The 21,873-nt window shown below is 32.9% G+C and overlaps 1 pseudogene; it reads left to right on the top strand.

Annotated features, from left to right (window-relative positions):
* LOC125095645 (tigger transposable element-derived protein 1-like) overlaps positions 1-20,875 on the top strand; it is a 129,473-nt pseudogene extending 108,598 nt beyond the window's left edge.
* The last annotated feature ends 998 nt before the right edge of the window (positions 20,876-21,873 follow it).

Raw genomic sequence — 21,873 nt, 5'->3', positions numbered from 1 at the left:
GGGATGAATCACAAATATTTATAATGTGTTGTGTTTCCTGGTAATATTTCACTGTAATAGTGCTGGCATACTTCCAAAAAGTGGGCTGTAATGTTTACTTCTGGTACCTAGTGTCCCTTCCAAACCACAAAGCAATAATTTTTTTCCTTTATTTATAAACTGTTTATTGATCTAAAGAAATTACTTTCATTTGAAGTTGTAACTAAAATTAAATGGTAAAATAATATATAAAGTAAAGCCTATGTTAAAAATAATATATGTAAATGTTTTTTGTTTGTTTGGTTGGATTTTCCAGCTTTATTGAGATATAATTGATATGTAATATTGTGTAAGTTTAAGGTGAACAGCATGATGATTTGATACACTGATGTACTACAAAATCTTTACCACAATAAGGTTAGTTAACACATCCTTTACCTTACATAATTACCATTTTGACATTGTTGTTATAGTTACAGCATTAAAGCATCCTGGTCAAAGGGCGCAAATTTCCAGTTAAATAAGATAAATCAGTTCCAAGGATCTAATATACAGCAAGGTGACCATAGTTAACAACACTTCTTCCTTTTCTAACTGACCTAGGCCTACTTTTAATTTATTTTCTTCTTGCAATGTCTCTGAACATAGTGCCATCTGACTTGTTCTGACTGTCCTCCTTTTTTATCCCCCCTGGAAAACTTTGTTGTTAGAAAATCTGGAGAAGTCCTAAAGAAAACAAACTACTAAATGTTCAGTCTCCCTTGTCTGAATTTCTAGTGTGTCCATATAGAGCATATGAAGCATAGAGTCATGTGAAGCAGTGCTACAAATTTATTCACACAAATTTACATACATAAAGTAGTTCTTTAATCTTGCATACAACAAACTTCTTAATGGAAATTCAAACTGCGTACAGATTAAGAAATCTTTACATGACCTCTCATTCCCTAATCTCCCATACCTAATTAAGTTTCAATTCTATCACCTTATTTGCTTATTTTTCTCAGATTTCCTGTTGCCTTCTAGGTCCTTCTAGCTGGACTAAGAATCAAACTGACATGAGACAGATTAAGAGGAGAAAATAAAATTTAATCTCACATATACAAGTAATGCACACAGACATGACATCAATAAGTTTAACAACTTTATCAATAAACTTGTCAACAAAATATCTAACATTGTGTGTATCTTTTCATTCAAAAACTGTAATTTAGGATTTAGGATTAAAAAATCCTAAAATCATGAAATGAAAGAGAGAGTAAAACAAAACAAATCTTAAAGGCAAACATGTTGGTAAGAATATTGTTTATCATACTTAAAAGTTTGAAAACTAAATAATCCAATGACAAAATAATAAACATTGTTATATTTACTCAAAGTGTTTTGTGGCTGTTACCAGTAATTTTAATAAGAAAGTGGTTATATTTTAATTTTAGAGATAAAACTGAAGACAGAAAATCATATGTATAACTGGATAACAAATATATAAATGTATATAAACACTATATAGAGAGAGAAAATGAAGAAAATATTTTAAATTGCTTTACAAAATTTTGTTCCTAGATATAATACCGATAATTTTTTATTGTCCTTTCAGACGCTTTAGACATAAGAACTGTAAAATGTTTATCTTTACCTTCATAATAAGAATAAAAATAAGAAAGCAATTATATTCTCTCAAAGAAATAACAGTGAGAAGTTATTTAATGAAAATAGTGTATATAATGTAAAGATGCATTTCCTTAGAGATCTTAATTTTCCAAATCTGCTGTTTCTGTTGAAACTTTTGCAATGGTAGTGTTATACCTCAAAAATGACACAATGAACAAGTGACAAAGTCACAGGAAGAAGAAAGAATTGAACACTTCTTGAAATACATCCCTTTAAAAATATGACTATATAGTTTATCAGAATTTTTGTGATTTAGAGTGGCATGGATACTGGTAATAAAGTTTCTGGTACTAAGGTTTAAACTGGGATTCTCCCAGGCAAGGCTGAATGTTCACTTTAAATATGAGCCCAAATAATGGCAGAAAGATCAAAAAACAAGTTATTAAACATGTTATTGGTTGTGTCTTTGATTTTTTTTCCCTTTCTTCATTTCATCCATAAATTTCTGTTCAATCTGAAACTAACACTGTAACAAAAATATATTATTTTAATGTTATTAAAAGAATAACATTATTTTAAATATTCTATTTTAATGGATGAGGTAAAAATTATTTCTCTGATAATTTACAGCAAAGGATTTTTTGTGTTTGGCTCTTCTTATATCATTTTGTCACTTTTCATTGTTTACCAAGTCCTTGGACATACTTCTCATTAGTAAGTCACAACCTTATTTTTACATAATGTTACACCTTTTGAAATTTATAGTAGAAATTTCTAAAAATTTCTATAAGAACTAGAAAGGACACTTTTATATTTCATCAATGATGTGAAACACTGAAATATTTGGAAACATTCTTGAAGATTTATTATATCATAGTGAGGTGGACAAAAAAGCAATATAATTCTGACCTTGTCTTTGGTTGTTAAAACTGTTAAAACTGTCCGACTTGCAGGACAATAGCATCAAGCAGGATGCCAACTTAACAAGTGTTATTCCCACTGATTTTCTCAGGAATGAAAACACAATGAATGAAAAACCCAACTTACATTGTTTTTCAATAAATTTTAGCTTTCTTGTAAAATGTGTTCTCTGGGGGCATTTGAGTCTATTTAAATTATAATAGTTTGACTGCTGACTAAACTGCAACAACTTTTTAAACTGTATGTGTTGCTATAAATTGCCTATGAGTCAGATTCATTGCAAAGTGAGGAAGGGCATTCTGAATGCCCTGTCTGCTTTTCTCATCTAATCCAAAACTAAAATAAAATAAGCACTCGTGCATTTTACTTGCTGTATCCAGCTTAAAAAACAACAACAACAACAAAAACAAACAAAAAAACACCTACTACTAATTTCTTCAAGAAAAGAAGTAAGAATAAAAGAAAAAGAGATGTTTGTATTTAAAAAAAGCAAAATTTTCCAGATTATCTAGCATTTTATACAACCTTGTGGAATGTGTTCTGATTAGCATTGACCTTCCTTTTCATATGGAGAATAGTGCTAGCCAGGTAGGAAATGAAGTCTCAAAGGTAAAGTAACAGGTCAGTAAAGTCAAGCATTTAATCAGATAATGGAAGCCTATGTCATTAATAAGTGTGTCATTTGCTTCAATGAAGGCATCACTTTAAGAAATCAAATCAGTCCTTTAATACTGTGCATAACTCCCACTATCCCACCCATAGACTCTTCTTTGATTACCTGCTCCCTTTAATTGTTCTTTCCTCTAAACATTATTGTCTGCATTCCTCATTTTGATGTTAAATAGAACATTTTATCATATGGCTACATATGCATTTTACATATGCTTAGTTTGCCTAGCCAGATTAAAAGTCTGCTTAGGACATCACAACCTTATTGTGAAGTTTCAAGAAAACAGTGATGAGGGAGCAGGAGGCTGACTGAGGACACAGAAAAGCTGGCACCTTGCACCCCTCTCCACCCGCTCCCCTAGGTAAATATGTGTGACATTCCTAGCTGCCCTGGCTGCCCTAAAGGAAAAGCAAATAATTAATTTGCAGAGATCACAATCCTGCAAGAGAGGAGTCTCCTTTGGTTTACCAATGTCCTGGAGAGTTACAACAAAGAAGCTATCTTAACAATAGCACAATTTCCAGAGGCAAATAACTCAGTTCCTCAAGCCCTAAATAAAGTTAAATTTCTTCTAAACCCAAATCTCACTAACAAAGACGCTTGATAGCAGAAATGTGAATGGCTTGCCAAAAGACAACATTGATCAAGCAGCAAGACCTCCAGGATCCCTGCACCTTGTAGGCCCTCTTTAGCATATGAAAGCTCCGTTGAAACCTCCCTTTTCCCTCACCTTCCCCAAACCACAGGTTACGTAACCTGCCATCCCTCACAACCTGGGGCTGCAGCTCTTTCTGCCCAGGGGTCCTGTCCCCGTGCTTTAATAAACCACCATTTTGCACCAAAGATGTCTCAAGAATTCTTTCTTGGTGATCAGCTACGGACCTCAGCCCACTGAACCTCAACTATGTTCCAGAACTTCACCAACAGAAATTTCTAAGTTGCCTAATAGTCTTACTAGCACCAAATGGAGCTAAATAGTTATGATGAACAAAGAAACTTTGAATGGAGTATATAATAATATATTTCTTAAATAACTGAAAATTATACAACTATAATCATACACATAGTCATGTTTTTTTCAGATGATTATTAAACCTGCTAGTTGTTTAAATATTGATGAGTGAATGGATGAGTGAAATTAAAAACAATTTAATTATCACTTCAGTCATGATTGGATATCACCAACAAAAATAGACAATACACAATTTTGAATGTTCCCAGATTCAAAATTCCTTTTTTCAATCTTTCTAAATTTATGGGATTTAGGACAGTGTCTCATATATAATGAGAACACAGTGCAATTAAAAAAAACTGAATTAAGGCAAAAAATACTTGGTTTTTTCTTCTGCTTAGTGGTCTATTATTGGATGAGTCATGTTATCTCTCACATTGTTAAAATAAATTAAACAAAATATATTCCTACTATTCTTATAGCTGTGCATCCTATGTATTCCCTAATAGATTTCTTTCCATTTCAGCTTCATTCAAAGGGCACATTTGGATCCATCTTAATGGAACATGACATTAAAGTTATGCTTGCATCTGCCTCAACATTGACAGGCTAACAATAACATGTTGGAAACTATGAATAGATTTATGTTCCCCCTAGTATTCTATGACGTATCTCTAATGCTGACCCAACTTATCACCTTGCATTTCTGTTTTGAAAACTATTTTCGTTGTCTGACTCCATATTTATCTATTATTGACCAGTTCTGTTATTGAAATTTATATTCAAGTCAAGTTAGTTCCCACATATCAATTCTTTTATGGTTATCAGACCTTGATTTTCCATTTAATGATTGAACTCTTATAAACTTTATTCTGGGAGTGTGGTGTTTTATTTTTTTAATTTTTAAGAGAAACATTCACTGGCTAAATCTGGTACCAGTAGCATTGCACTATCCAATGTCCCGACCATTTTAGAACCCTCCCCAAGTGATTATCTCAGTGTCTACCCCAAGAACTCCAAGAACTAGTTAGATTTTTCCTAAATTTATTATTTTCAGAAAATAATGACAGATATGCATACATTATGTTAATATATGGATGTACTTTTTAATATTTATGTATAAATATATGTTCATTCTTACATTGATATGTATGTAAACTTACACCAATGAGAATGATTTTGTATGGATTGCCAAGTGAGGCTCATACTTTTATTTTCCTAAAATCCATACTGGATTTTCCTTGTAGATGGAGAACCCAAGGTTACATATGGAATGGTTAGCTAATGGAACTTTATGTATAAAATAAAATTTTTCCTACAATTTGTCTAATTCTGAGGAAGAAAGGATTAGAGATTCTGATTTTTAGTCTTACTGAGATAATTCAAATGCAAGCACATTCTGGTTTTGTTTTGTTTTGTTTTATTTAACCAAAAGTAACTATGCATTACCTTAACATTTTTCTTCTATTTTCTGTATCTTACAAATGTAGTATGATAAAAATGTAAAGGGAATTATCTTTCTAAAAACAAGACAGATGGCCCAAAATGGACACAATTTATGCTAAGACTCATGTCAGCAAACTGATACAGTTTCATGTCTCCCAGAAATGGAATCTTAAACCAGTAAATCAAGAATTACCTGAACAGCACTAGGTAGGTAATCTGCCTGGTAAGCCCCTGTCCTCCCCTATAGGAAAGTAGCCTGACGATAACCAACTTACATTTTTGCCTACTATATCTTCTTTGTTCTCACTCCCTTCTCCCACTCCTTCTATAAAAGTGTTTCATTTTTGTAGCTCCTTGGAACTTCTTTCTAATTGCCAGATTGGAAGCTGTCCAATTTAAATCAATTTTTGTTCAAATAAACTCTTAAAATTTTTAATATGCCTCAGTTTATCTTTTAACAATATCTAATTAAAATATTTATTGATACAGAGTTTATAAACCACTTCCACATGCTTTAACTCATTTGATTTTGACCATAACTCTGTGAAGTAGAGGGATAAAATATAATTATATTAAAATTGTAAATGAGACAACTAAGAGGTTAAATAGGCAGCTGTGGAATTAAGATGAGTGTTCCATTCCATTTATTGCCGTTTTAATTAAAAATACTATAAAATTACTAGAATAACATATATAAGTATACATATACATTAATGCAACATTCACTTAGAAAAGAGTTATCTAGTGACTCTTGTATACAGGAGGACATTATTAAAGAACTTGAGATATAGCAGGAAATAAAAGAAGTCAGGTTCCCTGTTGTAAAGGAGTTAATAATTTACTGAAGGGATAAAAAATAAATAATAGGTGACATTATAATGAACAAGTAAATTAAAGAGTATAATAGCTGATGATGCATCCTACAGAAAATATATAAAATATGCTTTTATATGTATAAAGGATAAAATATATAAAGGATAGGGAAGATTAGGAGCATTTCTTATTGTTGAGGGTACAATTTTCAGGTCCTCTGATGATTTTTAATAAAAATATTTGTTTTTTAGGTGTTAAGTTATACAAGTTCTTTATATATTTTGGATATTAATCACTTACCAGATATATCATTTGCAAATATCTTCTCCCATTCAGTAGACTGCCTTTTTGTTTTATTGATTGTTTACTTTGCTGTGCACAAGTTTTGTTTTTTTTTTATTTTGATGTAGTCCTAATAGCTTATTTTTGCTTTGTTTCCTCTGCTTCAGGAGATATATCTTAAAAAAAAAAAAATGTTGCTACACCCAATGCCAAAGAAAATACTGCCTTAAGTTCTCTTCTAGAAGTTTTATGATTTCAGGTCTCACATTTAGATCTTTAATCTATTTTGGGTTTATTTTTGTGTGTGATATAAGAATGTGGTCCAACTTTATTCTTTTGCATGTAGCTCTCCAGTTTTCCCAGCACCATTTATTAAAGAGACTGTCTTTTCCACATCGTATATTCTTATTTCCTTTGTCATAGATTAACTTGACTATATAATTGTGGGTTTATTTCTGAGCTCTCTATTCTGTTCCTTTTGGATCTATAACTGTTGAAATGTCCATACTACCTAAAGCACTGTGCAGATTCAATGTAATCCCTATCAAAATGCCAACAGTATTTTTCATAAAGAAAAAATAATACTAATATTTGTATGGAACCACAAACCTTAATGGCCAAATAAATCTTAAAGAAAAAGAACAAAGCTGGAGATACCACAACTTCAGATTTCAAGATACACTGTAAAGCTGTACTGATCAAAACAGTATGGTATTGGCACAAAAACAGACACACAGAGGTTACAATTTTAATTAAGGTTGTCAAAGTAGAACTCAGTGAGGAGGTGGCATTTGAGTAGAGATATGAAGGAAGTGAAATATTTAGTCATGCAGCTGTCAAAACTCTATAACCATGGCTTGTCTTGTCTGTTTGAAGAACAACAAAGAGGCTAACAGGGTTGTAGTGGGTTGAGTGTCATAAAATATGTAAAGTGAGGCAAAATATGTAGAGCTGTGTAGATCATTTTTTAGATGTTGTCTTTTTCTGAGACACATGGGGAACATTATGAGTGAGGTTAGGAAACCATTTCATGTAGTAAGTAGTTGAGTAACTGGGAAAAAATATTATTCTATCATGGAAAAAATAATTGAAAGATAACATATAATCAATCAGGTTTAAGCCAATTTTATGGCTAGTAAAATTTAATAAAATTATGACATAAGCATTAGTATGAGTGAAAGTGGGAAAAATTTTATAATGTTGGTGGTTTGTATATAGGAGCGACTTGGATATAAAGATGTCTGCAATCAAGAAGCGACTGTCAAAGTGTCTATAAACATAGAAATCTTTGTTGAATAAATGGCAATAAATATAAACTTCCAGTTTTTAAGTGTGGGAAGGACAGAGGAAGTTCTACAAATAGTAGAAAACAAACTGACTCTGTGTCTACACCCAATTTTATGAAAGCTACCCAGGAGGAAAAAAGTCACCTCTTAAGAAAGCTACAAGAAATCATTTTCCTAAAGTGCTTCAGGGTAAACAAACTATAATACATAAGTTCTTTTTTTTTTTTTTTAAAGATTTTATTTATTTATTTGACAGAGAGAAATCACAAGTAAGCAGAGAGGCAGGCAGAGAGAGAGGAGGAAGCAGGCTCCCTGCTGAGCAGAAAGCCCGATGTGGAGCTCAAACCCAGGACCTGGGATCATGACCTGAGCCGAAGGCAGCGGCTTAACCCACTGAGCCACCCAGGCGCCCAATACATAAGTTCTTAATAGCAGAGGTGTAGTCTGTTATACTTACTAGCTCTTAAGTCCCAATTCACTTTGTTAGCAGGAGCTTTGATCTCTCCTGTGAATTGGATTCTTCCATTGTGTAGCACCATCATTTTCAACATATGCCTACTACAGTCATCTTGGAAAAGAGGAAGAGAATTACTGAGGGAGGCTGTATATTATTTCAGCCCACATTCCATTGGTTAGAAGATCTTATCAGAGGTATTGTCCATACTTTGAAAGGGGATTTATACAAGACAATCTCTAAAATTCTTTTCAATTTTGACAACCAGTGATGCTGGCTTTTTCAAGAGATGACTGAACATGTAAAGTTTAGGTGAGATGATTAAATAAAACTTGGAAAAAAATCAAATAAAAACTTGGAAAAAATTTAAAACTTGAAAAAAATGATGAGATAGAAGAGAAGAGAAAAGTAGAGAAGGCAGGAGATTGTACATGAAGAGGAAATCCTCAATTAAGTCATATTTAGAATGCCAATGTAGAATATACTAAATAAACATAAAATTAAAAACTTATTAACTAATCACTTGTGTAGATTAAATATTTTACACTTATATGACATCGGATGACTAAAAAAGTTTATCAAATGCACGGGTATTAAGGAGGGCATGTATTGCATGGAGCACTGGGTGTTATATGCAAACAATGAATCATAGAACACTACATAGAAAACTAATGATGTACTGTATGGTGACTAACATAACAAAATAAAAAATAGAAATTAGTTATATAATCCACACCCATATAAATACAGAAAATGTCAGTTTTTTATATTTAGTATGAAGTTTATAGTTTTATTTCAGCAAATATAAATTATATATATGTTTTCCAGAGGTGTAGTTTAAAAAAAATTGCTCTTCCCAGCCCATGAAATCCTAGATCTCAAATTCTTCTACCTCTGATGATAGAATTTATGTTTTCATACATATATTCCTGCCAAGAAATTAAGGAATGGTTACATTTTTAAAAAATGTAATTATGCCATTTCATTATGTGTTTGGAATTTCACTTAGGTTTTTAAAATGGTATTTAATTAGATAATGTGTTCTAAGAAACTTACTTTCAACATTTCACTTAATAAAGTACTATTTTCCTATTTAGAATGCCTTTATATTGAGAAATAATCTGAATGTAACAAGCTAAAAATAGATACTGATTTCTGACAGGCTTATAGAAGTAATAGATCTAATTTATTAATTGTTGGTTTACTAGGTCTTAGAAACAACTGAAACAACTAATGTTAGGCCAGTTTGTAAAGTATTTATTTATTTTGAGATAATCTCTGAAATTGGGTGTTTAGGAGTGTACTTAGAAAATAATACTAAAGAGCTCCTCTGACATAAATCTAGCAGCCCTTTTCAAAGCAAAAGGTTAACTGATTTTCCATCAGTGTACTTTCAATTCAATTATTTTACATTTTAGAAGGATGCAGGTGGTAAGATCTCTTCAGAGCCTCCAGAAATAAATCAAGAAGGTCAGGCTTGAAAAGTTCACAATTATATTGAATATATTGACATCCAAGAAGGACTAATGGGATGAAATAATGAAAACTGTAACAATTATAATGAAAAAAGTAGAGAAAATTAATGGTAATCATAGCATGTTAACATAGATAATAGCAGCTTTCTTTTTAAAGAATGAGAAGACTACATATATATAAAAAATAGCTAAAATTATGTGTGTGAGTTGGTGTGCGTGTGTGTGTGTGTGTGTGTGTGTGCGTGTGTAACTCAAAAGATGGTGCATCTTGACCAAACTTGGGGGAAATTTTCGTTTTTCAAAAATCAGTTTCAACTGTATAATTTGATGGATAAACATATCAATCTGTATAAAAAAACTCTGGACTCTATGAAGCCAAACTTTTGTTCTTTAATGTAACAAAAGTACATATTATAGGCAATTAAATGTGCTAAGGCCTACTGAACATATAAGGAAGAATAAAACTACAAGTTGCTTCAGTAAGGTAGCAGTATTTCAGATAACAGTAAGTCTTATAGTTCTACAGTTTTACAGTCCAAACAAGCGTTTGTGTATGTGTGTGTGTGTGTGTGCATGTGTGTGCACACAAATCTAGACATACACATGTATGCATATATATACACATACATGCATGTGCACACATATATGCATGTGTTTGTATAAACATTCATACAAACATACACACCTACATGTGTACTTCTTGCAATACAGTGGGGCTCTGCTACTTATATAAAATCCTTGCTGCTAAAGGTACAGAGTTAAAATTGAATATAAATCAGGAGGGATATAATAGAATATGAAACCTGCTAAGATGTAAGATCTTTGAGGGGAAGGACCATGCCTAATTTCCAGTACATCACACTGATGTTCATAAGATAGCTTTCTTATATGAATATGTGTATTTGCGTAGAATATAATAATATTATAATATAATATAAGAATATTCTTATAGAATATGTGTATTTCTAGTGGCATTTAAATGGATCATCTTAGGTTTCCTGGGTAAATTATCATATCAGCAAATAATGAAAACTTCTCTCCCTCTTTTTTCAATATTTTACCTCCTTTGTCCAACTGCATAATATTCATTTTTAGAACCTGTTTTAAATACTATTTAAAAACATAAAATATAATAGTATATAACATAGTAATATCTATGCACTTTGAGAGTATTGTAAGGTAATAGGCTTTAAAGTATGATGGACATTATTCTTAGAATGCTGAAATTCTGAGTATGCCAGATTAGAAGTTGCTAGAATGATTAAGGTGCATTAAGATTTTCCATGTTCAAAAAAAAAAAGTAGGGTGTGGGGGTCATATTGCAAAGAACTGCTAATTCTACATTAAAACTTAATTTTAACTCTCCTGACCAAAAATATAACTTACTTTCATACCTTTGGAAATATGCTCATTTCTCTTCTTCCATGTGGGGTGTTCTTCCCTCAGTGTATTTCACATACCTTTCCTACAAAAACACAACTGAGTATTTCAAGGTTTATTTTGCCTCAGTACATTTCCCCATGATATTTTTATCATAGATTTTATATTTCTCCTCCATGGAGGGGAAATTGTCACTCAGTACAAGTTACATGCAATTAATTACCTTGAATTAAAACATTCAAATTCACTCTGTTGAGAATAGCTAAATTATCTTGTGTGCATTGGCAGGAGAATCTAGTTACCTGGGTTTATTTCCTGTTTCTATAATTTGCTTCTCATTTTTTTTCTTTACTTATTATCTGTCCTTAATTATTTTAAGAACTGCGGTATTTGATCGTGCTATTGTTTTCCTAGATTCTAATAACAACCTTGAATCCCTATTAAGCCTATACTAATCGGAGGCTGATTCCTCTGATACAATATTTTATAACCAGAATTTCTTTTTTTTTTTTAAGATTTTATTTATTTATTTGACAGAGAGATCACAAATAGGCAGGGGGGCGGGGAAGCAGGCCCCCTGCTGAGCAGAGAGCCCTATGCAGGGGCTAGATCCCAGGACCCTGAGATCATGACCTGAGCAGAAGGCAGAGGCTTAACCCACTGAGCCAATCAGTCGCCCCTATACTTAGAATTTCTAAATTTGATTAGTTTTAAGGAAAAAGTTAAAATTCCAGTTCAAGTAAGTAAATAATTTGAAGATTTTCTAGTTGCTCAAATAAATAAAACATCCCCAATGAAACTGAGCATCTCATATCACATACAAAGCTTAAACTAAATTTGGAAGTAATATCTTGGCCACTAGCTGAATCAAATATACAATCAAGGTAAGGGGACAACCTTGCTCCATTAAAAAAGTGAGTAAAAAAAAAAATAATTACTTGCTCCAAAATCGTGAATGTGTCAAATTGGCCTACTGGAAAGTTTGTTTTCTTGTGTGAAAAATAGTTAGCATTTAGAGTTATCAATATCTGGCAAACTTGATTTGAATATTGTGTTATAAATGTTCATGTAAACATAAGACTCTTTGCTATAGACTAAATGTTTGTTGCTCCCTAAAATTCATATGCTAAGTCCTAATCATCTCCCACCCCCTCCCGCCACCTCTGATGATATCAGGTGATGGGGATTTGGGGAAATGACTAAGTCATAATGGTGGAGCTCTCATGAATGGAATTAGTCCCCTTATAAAAGAGACTACAGAGAGCTCTCTTGACCCTTTGCCATGGGAGGACACAATGAAAAGGCAGCCACCTGTGAAACAGACATCTACTCTGCTAGTGACTTGATCTTGGGACTTCTTGCCTCCAGAACAGTGAGAAATAAATTTCTGTTTATAAGCCACCAGCTTATGGTATTCTGTTACAGTAGCCTGAATGAACTAAGACACTCTTGAAAACCTTAAATTATAATTGTGAAGAGGTTAAAAATAATTCTTTGAATTTGTGACATGTCAGTGTATTATAAATAGCTAAACATTGCGGAACCCACTAGCAGCTAGATTTAGAAACATACCCTAGTCCCCTGTCTCAAAGGCATGGGTGAGTACAAGTGCAGAATTATAGCTTATTTTTCCGATTTGAAGCACACTAGCAATGATGATAGCTTTGATATCCCCCTACCTATTGCAGTATTTGTATGGTGATCAAATATAAGTGCTTTATGTTAAGAACTACGATAAATGCAAGCTTCAAACTTAATTTGTATATTTGCTTTATGGAAGTTAACATACTGAATGTTCTTAGTATTTAGATATTGTCTTATATTGTAGAATAGCTTTATTTGTTTAAGTCACTGGCTTACATGCTTTGTAAATATAAATAATTATTGATTTTAAATACTCTTCCAGGTTTAAAGTCTTACTGGAGACTTAGAGGAGCTTTATTGATCAACAGTAGTGACAGCTGGCTACAAAGTGACACACCCCTATCAGTCAGATAATTAATGTGCACTGAAGCAAACTGACAAAACTACAGATTGGAGAGTGTTAAGAAGAAGAAAATTCAGATCTCTTGCCTGAAGAAACCTTAGTATAATTAAGCTAGGTTTGCAAATACCAAAAGATTTACTGCAAGCTTATTATAATCTCTCAAACTGACAAAATCCAATGCAAAGCTATTTTATTCTTCCAAGACATCCTAGCCTGATGGAATTAAGTATAACCACAATACCTTAATGTCAAGTTCTAGAACTTCATTGATCTTCATACTTGAAGTTGTAGAAGACAAAATGGAAAACTTTTCTATTCTGATTTCTCTCGTCTTCTCTCTTCTTTGAGAATCTAATGCCCATTTACCTGTTTAAGAAAAATTAAATTGAAGAAATAAGAAGAAATACAAAGTAACATAATATTGATTAAAAATATTTTACTGATACTGTTTTAAAAATTAAAAAAGAAACATTTTCTAATAAACACGCAAATACAGGAAAATATGCATATATAGTTATATATACATATGCAATTATTTGTTCATATAATCTTTTACATTATAATTTGCTACTTATCAAGTATTTTCTCACATTTCTTCTTACTCAGTTTGAATTCTCTTATCCTTCATTAATAACACTCTTGTGCATATCCCCTCAATTGCTTTACCCTTCTTTGATATTTGTAAACTGAAATCCTAGTTAAAGCCAGCTCTTGGCCTACTCCATGCCTGCATACATACATTTGAATGAAGCTGTAAAATGTGACCTTGTTGACTTGCCTTGCTTTAATTTCATGATCACTATCCTCCAGTGAGACTAAATGCTTCCAGGCAATCATATAAATTTACTCAGTCTGAGTCACTTTCTTTCATTCCTATCCTGTTGCACTATACCTCTGCTTGCTCCCTTCTCAGATTTTTAACAACTCCTGCACTCTCTTCACAGTTGATGACTTTCCTCTCAATTTTGCTTATAGAAGTAGTTTCTTTGAATCATCCTGCTATTTATATCGTCGTAAAAGGGAAACCAAACCAAAACAAAACCCTCTTAAAACCATATCCTTTACATGGAAACAGATTGTGTTAAAATCATCAATGACATCCATATTGATAAATGCAATGGCCAATATTTATCTTCATCTCACTTAAACAATTAGTAGCACTTAATACACACAATCTCTCATTCTCTGCCTTGGAAAGACTTATTTATTTAGCTGTCAGACAACATACCCTTGTAACTGCCCTGTTGATTCACTGTACATTCATTGGAATATTTTTTCCTAGTTTTTTCACTTGTTTGAACTGCTGATGGTGGCAACTAAAGGATTAAATCAATGAACATAAAAAAAGAAAAACATTATCTTCACTCCCCGTCATGATTAATTTTATGTGAGAATTTCATTGGGGCAAGAGGAACACAGATATCTGGTTAAACACTATCTTGTGTCTATAAGTATATATGTAGATGAAGTCAACTTTTGAATCAAAAGACTAAGTAAAGCAGATTTCCTTTCTCCATGTGGTTGGACCTATCCAATCTGTTAAAGTCTTTAACAGAAAGTCTAAGCAGGGGAGAATTTATTCTGTCTCTGAGCTGAGAGATTATTAGTCTTATCCTTCCCTTGGACTCCAATCTGGATTTGAATGAACTAAAACCACTGGCTCTTCTATACCATTATTTACTGAGTGATAATTTTTTAAAAACTGATTAAAAACATTAAGTGACAAATTAAATCATATCTTGGCCTCCTTTAACAAGGGTACTATTATACAAGCAGCCATATAAAATAAATTGTTTTAGGAAGATATTCCAGAGAATTGAAGTGGAGGGATTGGGCTGATTTCAACAAAAAAGGAGAGTCAGTCTAAATTTGCTTATTTGCCCTGGTTACCACTGTGAACATCTGATGCTCAATTTTGCTGGGGACCATTTGAGGGTGGTTTGTTTCCTTAATGTTGAATTTTAAGAATTCTTTGCACATTTTGGATTAAAGTCCTTTATCACATGTATCTTTGCAAATGTTTTCTCCCAGATTGTGGTTTGTCTGCTAATTCTCTTGATATTGTCATTCACAGAGCAAAAGTTTTTAATGTGAATGAAATCCAATTTTTTCCGTTCTAGTTGTGTCTATGGTGTTGTTATCCAGGTTTTCTTTCATGTTATTGTTTAGGAATTTTATTTATTTATTATTAATTAATTGATTTATCTTTATGTAAATATATGTATATATATTATATATATAGTTTAACATTTTACGTTTAAGTCTATGATCCATTTTCAGTTAGTTTTTTGAAAGGTATAAGACCTGTATTTAGATTCATTTTTTGGCATGCGGGTGTCCAGTTATTCCATCACCATTTGTCAAAGAGCCTATCTTTGCTCCATTGTATTGTGCTTGCTCCTTTGCCAAAGATCATTTGATTCTATTTATAGGGTTCTATTTCTTGTATCTTTATTCCCTTCTACTAACCTATTTGCCTATTCTTTTGCCAATTCCATGCTGTTTTGATTACAGTAACTGAAATTGGGTAGCATTAGTAGATTAGTATTAGGTTCATTAGCATTAGGTAGATTACAGGAGATCTTGGAGTTGGGTAGCATTAGTCCCCCAACTTTTTGTTCTTCTTCAACATGTGCTGGCTATTCTGTGTCTTCCACCCATCCATACAAATTTTATAATCAGTTTATCCATAACCATGAAATAACTTGCCTGTACATAAATTCCCTGAGGAAACACGTAAATCTGAGAGGGTAGTTGTTGCAGTATCCAGTTCATCTTAAGGAATGGGTGATTAGTTGCTAAGTAAATGTTCTGGTTTTTTTAAAAATATATTTTTAAAATGTGCATTTGTGTGAGTGTGTGTGTGTGTATACTTAACTTTCAAAGTATTTTTAAATGTTTTCTACTATTTCTATATGTTAACTTAGATACTAAAAATCCCACTGAACCAAATATATTGAAATTTGATCAAAATTTTGTTAAAATTTTTCTGCAATTTTTATTTAAATTTAAAGACTTAAGTGAAGATAAATGGTATTGCAATGTTCATAGTAGCAATGGCCACAGTCGCCAAACTGTGTAAAGAACCAAGATGCCCTTCAACAGATAAATAGATAAAGAAGATATGGTCCATATATACAATGGAGTATTATGCCTCTATCAGAAAGGATGAATACCCAACTTTTGTATCAACATGGATAGGACTGGAAGAGATTATGCTGAGTGAAATAAGTCAAGCAGAGAGTTAATTATCATATGGTTTTACTTACTTGTGGAGCATAAGGAATAACACAGAGGACATTGGGAGATGGAGAGGAGAAGTGAGTTGGGGGAAATTGGAGGGGGAGACAAACCATGAGAGACTGTGGACTTTGAGAAACAAACTGAGGGTTTTGGAGGGGAGGGGGGTGGGGGGTAGGGTGAGCCTGGTGGTGGGTATTATGGAGGGCATGTATTGCATGGAGCACTGGATGTGGTGCATAAACAATGAATTTTGGAACACTGAAAAAAAATTAAAAAAAAAAAAACCACACACCACAAGCTGCTAATTTTTACTGTATTCTACTGTATAGGACTTAAAAATACATTTTAAAGGTGGGCAATAAAACATGCACTCTCTGACAAAAAAAGATGAATGGTATCATTAAAAATATTTTTATGTTTACCATGGTTAAAATAATATAATAAACATTTATTTTCAGGTGGAAGTTGCAGTTTTTAAATTACCTTTTAAAAATTATAAATCATATATTCTTTTCTTTTAACCTGTTTAACATATTTAGGATGCTGTTGATCAATATATTCAGAAAACATAATTCCATTTTAATATCAGCTTAACATAAGCCAATGTAACTAGATCACGCCAAATATCAATTAACGAATTCCAATCACATATTCGTGACTAGAAATAATCATGCTGCTATAAGTATGCTAATTTTTAAAATTTGTTTCCTTTTTTTCTACCAATATATCATTTGGAATGTTATTTCACAATATAATTGATTATGTGGCACCTTATGGAGCTTTATAATCTCCTTTTGATAAGGCATAAAATGAAAAGGATAGGTGTGGGGCAGCTAATTGTTATATGGGACTTGGAACAAGTGAATCATAAAATGACAACACAGCTACCATCCATTACTCCAAAATTCTTCCTCAGTGTCATGCTGTTGCATTTGATTTTTTCAGTTCCATTTATTTACTTTATCATTCACATTCTATAGACTACAATAAAAGAAATTCTTGTACAAAGAATTTTGGAACTAAAAAAAAAAAAAAAAGTGAACCAATCCACTAAGTTTACTAACTGATTTCTTGGACACTAGTTAAGAAAGAAATACTTTTACTGTTATCTTCTTCTTTCATACGTAAATCTACAAAGCATTTAACATAAGTAATACATATTAATATGTCAATACACTGTCTGTGGTATTTGAGACCTAGTTAGCATTTTTATTGAACTCCTGTGTTAACATTTTCAGAAATGGGCTGTTATTAATTACCAATTTAAATCCATACTTTGGTACCATGGGTCACTATTAAATGGGTCATTTCAGCAGTAATAGTTCTTACTAAGAGCAATACTTCAATTTCAGCAGATTTCAGTGTTAATAATTAAAGTGTGCATGTACCACCACCTATTTGTCACGGTAACTAGACAGCACAAGACATTAACATGATTCTGCTCCTGATGAAAGACGCCATTCCATTCCACTGCTATTTTCAAAGGCATTTCATTTCTCTTAATCTAGTCTAATTAAAGGAAACGGGTTACTTACCTGTCATATAAAAATAATAATTTCATATCTTAACAGTAATCTGGGGAGGTATGATTGCTAAATTTGTTAGTGGACTCTAGGAGATGTTTCACGTGATTTATCATCATCGTTTTGTTAGTTCGGCAAAACCTACTGTCACTGGCATCATTAAGAACTAAGAGCATGCTTTTGCACATATCCATCATAAGAAATTTCAAATGTAAAATGTTGTGCAAATTTCTTTCTCTACAGCTTTTATTTTCCTACATCCTTCCTTGTATCCCAAAGAGATAACTAGAAAATTAAGCAGCAGGATATGAGATATCATCTCTGCGATTATCATTTTTGTCTCGATTAGTCTAGTGGTGAGATCTAGGAAAAAAATTAACTAATCTCTCTGAGCCACAGTTTTCTCTTGAGTATTATTTAAAATGTTCTGCTGACTCTGGAGTTCCTACACAGGTTTACATTGTTTTATGGCACTATACTTTATTGCATGTCACAGATACTGTGTTTCTTTACAAATTGAAGGTTTGTGGCAACCCTATGTCAAGCAAGTTTACTGGCGCCATTTTTTCAATAGCATTTGCTCACTTCATGTCTCTGTCTCACATTCTCATAATTCTCAAAATGTTTCAAATATTTTCAACAATATTATATTTATTATGGTAATCTGTGATCAGAATCTTTGATGTTCCTATCATAATTATTTTTGGCTGCCATAAACTATGCCCATATAGGATGGCAAATTGAATCGATAAATGTAGATGTTCTGGCTGCTCCACTGACTGGCCATTTCCTTGTCTCTTGCCTTCTCCTCCCCTATTCTCTAAGACACAACAGTTTTGCAATTAGACTGATTAATACTCCACAGTGGCTTCTAGGTATTCAAGTTAAAGAAAGAGTTGCACATTTCTCACTTTAAATCAAAAGCTAGAAATGTGGGGCACCTGGGTGGCTCAGTGGGTTAAAGCCTCTGCCTTCTGCTCGGGTCATGATCCCAGGTCCTGGGATCGAGACCCACATCGGGTTCTCTGCTCAGCCGGGAACCTGCTTCCTCCTCTCTGTCTCTGCCTGCCTCTCTGCATACTTGTGATCTCTATCTGTCAAATAAATAAATAAATAAAAAATTAAAAAAAAAAAGCTAGAAATGATTAAGCTTAGTGAGAAAGGGATGTCAAAAGTGGAGATAGGCTGAAACCCAGATCTCCTGCAACAAATAGCAAAGTTATGAATGCAAAGGAAAAGTTCTAGAAGGAAATTAAAAGTGCTACTCCAGTGAACACAAAAATGATAAGAAATCAAAACAACCTAATTATTGATATGGAGAAAGTTTCAATGGTCTGAGTAGAAGATCAAACCAGCCACAGCATTCTCTTAAGCAAAAGCCTAATCAAGAGCAAGGCCCTAACTCTCTTCAATACTATGAAGACTGAGAGGGGTGAGGAAGCTGCAGAAGAAAAGTCTGAAGTTAGTGGAGGTTGATTCAGGAGATTTAAGGAAAGAAGCCACCCTCATAATATAGAAGTACAAGGTGAACCAGCAAGTGCTGATTTAGAAACTACAGCAAGTTATCCAGAAGATATAGCCAAGATAATTACTGAAGGTGGATACACTAAACAACAGATTTCCAATGTAGAAGAAACAGCTTCTATTGGAAGAAGATGCCATCTAGGACTTTTCACTGAAGGGAGAGGTCAAAGCCTTGCTTCAAAGCTTCAAAGGACAGGCAGATGACTCTCATGCTAAGGTCTAAAGCATCTGGCGACTTTAAGTTGGAGCCAATGGTCATTTACCATTCTAAAATTCTGAAAGCCCTTAAGATTTATGCTAATCCTGCTCTGCTTCTGCTCCATAAATTGAACAACAAAGCTTGTATGGTAGCACTTCTGTTCACATGGTTTAATAAATAATTTAAGCCACTGTTAAGAGACTAATTCTCAGGGGGAAAAAAAAAAGAAAATTCCTCTCAAAATATTACTGCTCATTGACAATGCACCTGGTCACCCAAGGTACATTGATATACCTCATTGTACATCTGCTGGAGATTTACAATGATATTAATGTTTTCAAACCTGCTAACTTAGCATCCATTCTGCAGCCCATAGATCAAGGAATAATTTTTACTTTCAAGTCATATTAGTTAAGAAATACATTTCATATGGCTATAGCTGCCATAGATAGGGATTCTACTACTGGATCTATGCAAAGTAAGCTGAAAACCTTCTGGAAAGGATTCACCATTCTGGATGCTTTTAGAATATCTGCAATGCATGGGGAAAGGTTAAAATATCAGTATTAATAGGAAGTTGAAGATATTGATTTCAATTCTGATGGATAACTGTGAGGTGTTGAAGACTTCAGTGGAGGAAATAATAGCAGGTGTAATAGAAATAGCCTGAAAACTAGAATTAGAAGTGAAGCCTGAAGATGTGACTGAATCACTATATCTCAGACAAAACTTTAACAGCTGAAGATTTGCTTCTTATTAATGAGGAGAAAATGGTTACTTGTGATGGAATCTACTCCTGGTGAAGATACTGTTAAGATTGTTGTAATGACAATGAAGGATTTAGAATGTTACATAAACTTGGTTGATAAAGCAGTGGCAGGTTTTGAAAAGGCTGACTCCAGTTTTGAAAGAAGTTCTAATGTGGGTAAAATACTATCAAACAGCTTTGTATGTTACAGAGAAATTGTCCATGAAAGTAAAAGTCATTTGTTGTTTTAATTTAAGACACTGTCACAGCCACCTCAACTCTCAGAAAACACCACCTTGATCAGTCAGCAGACATCACATCAAGATAAAACCCTCTACCAGCAAAAAGATTATGACTCACCAAAAGTTCTGATAATACTTAGCATTTTTTAGCATATGAATTAAGGTATGTACATTGTTTTCTAAAGGTAATGGTATAGTATATTTAATAAACTACAGTATATGGGGAACTGGGTGGCTCAGTCAATTAGGCATCTGTCTTCAGATTGGGTTGTGATATCTGGGTTATTCGATCAAACCCAGTGTTGGGCTCCCTGTCCAGTCGGGTGTCTGTTTTTCCCTTTGCCCCTCCCCAATTCGTGCTCCCTCTCTCTCAAATAAATAAAATCTTTAGGAAAAAAATAAACTACAATATAATGTGAACATAACTTTTATATGAATGGGAAACCAAAAAATTCATCTGAGTTGGTTTTATTGAGATAGTTGCTCCATTGTGATGGTCAAAAATTAAATTCACAATATCTCCAAGGTATGTATGTAATGTTACTTAATCTCTAATAAAAGCTAGAATAAAGCCAGAACAAAAATAGTCTCAATTCTAGAAGATGTACTTTGACTTCACTTGATAAAAATCATTGCATAATATATTAATGAAATGTTTTTCAATCTTAGATATATTGCCTACCATTCTATTTAAAATGAAATTAATATAAAATATTCCAAATCTTTATCAGCTTATATAATATCTTCTAAAAAGCATAGAAAATTTGTGAGGAACAGTAGGTGGCTTAAAAATAAGAATGGGGGGCACGTGGGTGGCTCAGTGGGTTAAGCCTCTGCCTTCGGCTCAGGTCATGATCTCAGGGTCCTGGGATCTAGCCCTACATTGGGCTCTCTGCTCAGTAGGGAGCCTGCTTCCCCCTCTCTCTCTGCCTGCCTCTCTGCCTACTTGTGATCTCTGTCAAATAAATAAATAAAATCTTAAAAAAAATAAAAATAAGAATGGGCCATCTTCTCAAGGAGTTCACACCCCAGTTTTTTCTTTGAAAAAATTTTTTAAGTTCATACACACATATATATGCATATACATATATAACATATATAAGTTCATACACACATATAAAATAGAAAACACACAGTT

This window comes from Lutra lutra, chromosome 3, assembly GCF_902655055.1.
Source record: "Lutra lutra chromosome 3, mLutLut1.2, whole genome shotgun sequence".
Lineage (NCBI taxonomy): Eukaryota > Metazoa > Chordata > Mammalia > Carnivora > Mustelidae > Lutra > Lutra lutra.
Note: the sequence above shows the minus strand (reverse complement) of the source record. Positions and strands in the feature narration are given on the sequence as shown.